Consider the following 6,000-nt stretch of genomic DNA (forward strand, 5'->3'; position numbering starts at 1 on the left):
GGCCCTCCGCGTATTTTTTGTTATTAAACTAAACTTAAAAAAAAAAAGTTTAATGTATATTTCTGAATTCCGACGCGGCTCGTTTCAGATGTTCTAAGTCCTAAGACGTCACTCACAATAGCAGGAAGTAGGAAGGCTCTCGTCTCCCACACACACTGTTTAAAAAAAAAAAGAAGTCTCTGAGCTTCAGCAGAAGCTCAGAAGACTGAGAAGATGATGGATGCTGAGGCAGCGCCGAGGGTTCCGAGGAGGAGCAGCAGAGAGAAGAAGCTGCTGATGTTCCTGCTGGTCCTGCTGCTGCTGCTGCTGACTGGGATGATCATCTTCATCCTCGGGAGGCTCCAGCACTCGGTGAGTTCACAAAGAATAACAACATTTATATCTATATATATATATCAATAATATAATACATATATAATAATATAATAAATAACATGTATTTATGATGTTGCCGTGTGACGTCATGGTTGATTGAGTTCAGTCAGATTCCTCGTAAATCATTAACATGTGAACTCCACCGTGAGATTCCACTCACACCCACGGACACGTTTACCTCGGTCCGTCCAGTGGGAGGCAACCGGCGACCACAAGGATTTACGGTCCAAAGTTGAGTCAGAAAACCCCAAAGATTATGACCTCCAGAGTCGGTGCCAAAGTCCCCTCACTGGGCTTTCCAGAGACACACTAACACACTTGTACACACCTACAGACACACACTACACATGCTTAGTGTGCGGGGCAACGACAAAAAAAAAAGTTTTTGTTTTAGGTCAGGATTTGTTTGTGCCTTTAGGGGATCCGTATCAATGACATTTTTAAATACATTTTGTTTTTGAAATCTGATATCATAGTGTCAAATATGTACATTTGAAATTGCTCTGAGGGACAATAAATACTCACACACAGATTACATTAATACAACGAAATTATAATGTTCACTAAGAGACAGCTCTTGAAGTTTTCTTGTTTATTTCATAAATAAATTTAAAAAAATGGTTGATTTAGAATCAGTTTTATTCGTATGGAAGTAGATCAGGGCCATGAGAATATTGAATGGTTGAATTTAACATTCAAAATGATCAAACTTTGATTAAAAATATATATATATATTATTATTAAAAAATGTAAGCATTAAAATATTTTTTGATGAATTGTATTCAATAATCACGCACAATGTCACGAGATTGTGATTGGCTAAAAGTACGATCAAGTAGCTCGGTAATCTTTTGGTATTGTCTGGTGACACTGTTGTACCGACATTTTATATATTGAATTTAAAAGATTACGAATTGAAAGATATTGAGTCCAAAAAATGTAATGTGAATTATTGTAATTCGAATATCAAAGTCTATGTGGAAGTCAGAGGTCATAAATCCTGAACCAATCCAACTTGTAGAAAAACTATTATTAACCATGGTGTCATCTGCTGTTGGGTCTGAATGATTCCCACGTAGATCAGACACACAACATCCTTCCCGAGAATGCAGTTGATGTTCGCTTCCCACTTAGAGGCCCTGAAGATTATAGTTCCCATGAATCCTCGCCTTCCGCTCTTGTTGTTTTTTTAAATTAAATAATTGCAAACATATAAAACATATTACTTAGTATTTACTCACATTAACATGAGTTCAAATCGAGGCATCATTTTATAAATTAAATGTTTTACTTTTTTCTTGTTTATTCGGTGCATATAAGGGACGAGCGATAGTCAGGAGAATAAATTAAAAACAACAACATTTTTCAAGTCTTGAAAATTAATATTTGATGTCACAAAACTGCAATTATTCCCATGATTTAATGTATATCTAACTATTGTAATGTTCCTTTCCTATATATATTTCATTCTATTCTTCTCTCCTACTGAATCCAAACACCATAATGACCCCTGTGTTGTTTCTGACCCCCGTGTCTCTCCAGGCCTCTGAAGAAGACGTGCACCTGCAGTTCGGGGCGATCTCAGGTGAGGGTGGTTCTGGATCAAACTTCTGGTCTCGTGTAACAAACTGAACGTGTTCGTCCTCTGGTGCCGCAGACATCTCCAGCAACAAGACGCTGACGTTTCAGGAGGTCAGCAGCAACCACAAGATGGAGCTGGACGAGGAGACCAAAACCAAGATCCGGGTCAGCTGCACCGGGCCTTACATCCTGTACTTAAACGTGTGTTCCGTCAGGCTGGAGGCAGGGACCAGGGGCGACCTGCAGCTGTGGGTTTTGGGGAGGGCGTCGCCCCTCTGCTCCTTCTCTCTGACTAACCAGGGCTGCCAGAGGCTGCACAGGCTGGTCTACCTGTGGGCGGGCGAGGAGGCTCGCCTGGATCTGGTCTCCCCGGGACGCTTCAAGATCAAGAACATTACTGTGGGGCTCAACTCGCAGCTGGGCCATCGCTGTGAGTTCTGACCACGGGTGGACTTCTACAGACCTCAGGACACTTTGTTGGGACACAAGCAGCCTTTTTGATACACTTGAGTCGACTATCAGCTTCATGATTGGACACGTGGAACTGTTTCTTGTTCTTAGTGTGAACAGACCAGTGGTTTCTCCCCTAGTTTTCTAATTTTTGACTTCATTCTTAAGGAATTGAGGGGAAATACTTGGTGGTTGACACCTGAATCTGCTTTGATCTATTCATGGTCTTCAGTCGATCTTAACTTTCTAATTTATACATGTTTACATTTTCAAGTAAAACTATATTCACACACACACACACACACACACACACACACACACACACACACACACACACACACACACACACACACACACACACACACACACACACACACACACACACACACACACACACGTGCGCACAGGCACTAGTAATAGTAGTAATAAACTATATCATTTTTAAAACAAAATAACCATATTTACTGTATATATACATCCAGCAAAATAGCAAAAATACTGAAGAATGATTTTATTTTATTCCTGATAAAGAAGTTTAAAGTGCAACTCATTTTAACATTTTTGTGTTTATTTTTTAAATGATGTCATTACAATGAGCCCATTCGCTACTTCCACTACTTTTATTACAATTGCACACAATTACAAACAGTTCACTGTATCTTTTTGTGATTTAAAAAGTAAAAATAAATTGATAAAGATTGTGCTAAAGCGCCCTCTATAGAAAGGCATTTATATGACGCCTTTGGATTGTGCGCCGGATCTATTTTTTATTTCCTGCTGCAGGTACATCTCGATGTTTGTAAATATATGTTTAAAAATATTATTATTATGAAATTCAAAGGTGTTTATTTGTTCAAAGGTGTCATTGTTGTATGTGTCTGGTGATGCCAGGAGGTGCTTTAGAGCTTATTCTACTACCGGGTGAGGGTTTTCCATGACCAGGAATAATCTGTCAAATATGAACATCCTACAGTTACGTCATTAATCTCAACACAAATCATGTTTCACAGGGATTCCTGTTTGACTACATAACCAGGTAACGGATGGAGACTCCGGTGGATGTTAGAGTGGGTGTTTGGGTGAAACTGAATATTTTATTTTGTTGTGTTTGTGATGTCATGGAAAATACAGTTACAAGTGCCTCGACAGGACTGTTCCAGGACTGACGGTCCCTTGTTTATTGTTTATGAAAACCGCTGCAATAAATGACATCTGCGGAATAGTGAAATTATTTTTCACCATTCAAATACATGTTGAGGCCTCATAATACCTCCTTGCACTCTTTATAAAAAAAACCCTACATTTTGAACAACATGGAACTGTTAAAGGGCAACTAAGGAAGTGTCCACCTTCAAGGGACTCATTGTATAATCAAAGTGGGAGTGATCACAGCAGGCTGGAGGAGGAGTGAAGCAATTATTAAGTCATAATGGATTCTCATAATGGATTCTCCATCGTAAACTCTTGTTCGGCAAATTCTCCTGAAAACAAATGTGTTTGTGGTATCCCTTGTGTTGCCTCTGGGTCGAGATGAACTACCCCCTGGCTTTCATAGATACATATGCAGTGGCGGAGGTCGTTCATCTTGACCCAAAGGCACCCAGAGTAATAGAGTAATCTGTTCCTTTTTAGAGTTACAAGCAAAAATGTCCATTCATTTTATTTATCCACTAGAGCTCAGGTCTTGTCGTCTTCATCTTTGTCCAAAAAATACATCCAAATACCTCCATACAGCTCTTCTGTAACATCCATGTTGTGATGAAGCCTTAACATGAGGTATCGTTCTTAAAAAAAAACCAAGTCTATATTTAAAATTGTTTTTAGCGGAAGCTGCTTGGCTATCAGCCTATAAATCTTGTGCATGCTCACTTGCAATGTGTTTAGGCAGCATCTGAGCTACGAAGAAATTTAAAATAGACTTGTTTAGGTTTTTTTTGTCCTAGAGGCAGCTTTTCATTCACTTCACTGTTACTTTACATCAAATATAAACTATAAATGTAAATAATAAATCACTAATCCTCACATTCTATCCCATAGATCACTTATGACTCAACATGGCTAATAGTTGTGTTTCTACATTTTGTAAAGTTGGATTGGCTATGCTGGTTTCATGACCTCTTTAACTCAAGAAAATACAACAAAACAATATAAGAAACTGTTTCAAGATAAGCTTGGTAGTCGTTTTCTGGAGATTATCTAAGCAAGTAAGTGCAAGTGCAGTTTCATCATTGTCAGCCACAAAGACGTCACGTCAATAACAGATTCAGCAAAAGTGAAAGCGATTAGGATCCAGTGAAGTAATTCTTCTGGTCAAAGTACAAGTTAACCGTTGGATACATGTTTCCTGTCTGAACTCTTCTATATCGATGATTCACACAAAGACAATATAAAGTAGCTTTAAACGGAGAAACAAGATGAGACTTGAATGCTAGACCAGACGGTGCAGGGATTTTATTTTCCGTTCACACCCAGAGATACTGTCTTAATAAAAAATATATTTCGACACAGAGAGTTGCATCAAACACTTTCCTATTTTAAGTGTCAATTATTTTCTCATACAAACTGAATCACTTTGTTTTTATCAGACCCAGCCTTTCTTCAGGCATCCTGACTCATCAGGATGTTATGATTATAAACATCACGAGTTAATTAATTCAAAGATTCATAAAAACAGAAAGTTCTGTCGTACGTTTTAAAAGTAGGAGGAACACGTTGATGCACGGTCTTCCAAAACAAACTTTTTTGGATGAAAATCTTCTTCAACTGTAGTTTTCCTTAAATACTTTTCAAACATGGTTTTCATTTTTGACATACAGAATGATGGCAAGTGACAGAACCAAGATTATATTGATGTTTGTGTATTCATACTGTGTAATGCTCCCCTGGAGAGGGAGTACACCTTACTGTGTATTGTTACGTTTTTAAGCGCCTTGTGACCCTGGTCAGTGAAAGACACCACCTATGGATGTGTCATTCTCAAAAATCGATGAGGAGGACGACAGGCGGTGTCACGAGATGAACCCCCGCACCCGGGAAGTGGTGTGTCCTGAGATGGACTCATTCTGGGACTAAGGGTTGATGAGGTACGCATCACCCATGGCTGTAGGGCCTCCCCGTACGGAGCTAGCGATCCTACTGCTTTGTGGACAGGTTGGAATGGCAGCATGGAAGCTTGTCCTGGCACCTTTTGATACAGCACAGGCTGCCCTCGACCCTGGAGCTTGACTGTGGCCAGGCCGTCCTGCAGTGTGCAGTGCTCACGACCAGCACGGCCCTCCTGTTTGGTGTGCTCTAGAAGCTTACTTTCCAACATGCAGAGCTGGAGTCAGAGGTGGCAGAGCAGGCTCCGGTTTCGGCTTAGAGTCGCATGCTTTGCCAGTCAACCCCTTTGCCACTTTCAAGTAAAGCAAGTGGAGGCTGCCCTGGGGCCACTGAGTGCAGATGGAGTCAGGATCTTGGCCTGTTTGGGCGACTGGTTAATCCTAGCCAGGTCAGAAGCATTGAGTCACTTTTGCACACAGACAGTGTTGAACTGCATTGCCACTGTTTGGTTTCTGGTGAACCTCAGCGTGTTTTGAATCCGGTTCAGCAGTG

This window comes from Callionymus lyra, chromosome 2, assembly GCF_982586985.1.
Source record: "Callionymus lyra chromosome 2, fCalLyr1.hap1.1, whole genome shotgun sequence".
Classification (NCBI taxonomy): Eukaryota; Metazoa; Chordata; class Actinopteri; order Syngnathiformes; family Callionymidae; genus Callionymus; species Callionymus lyra.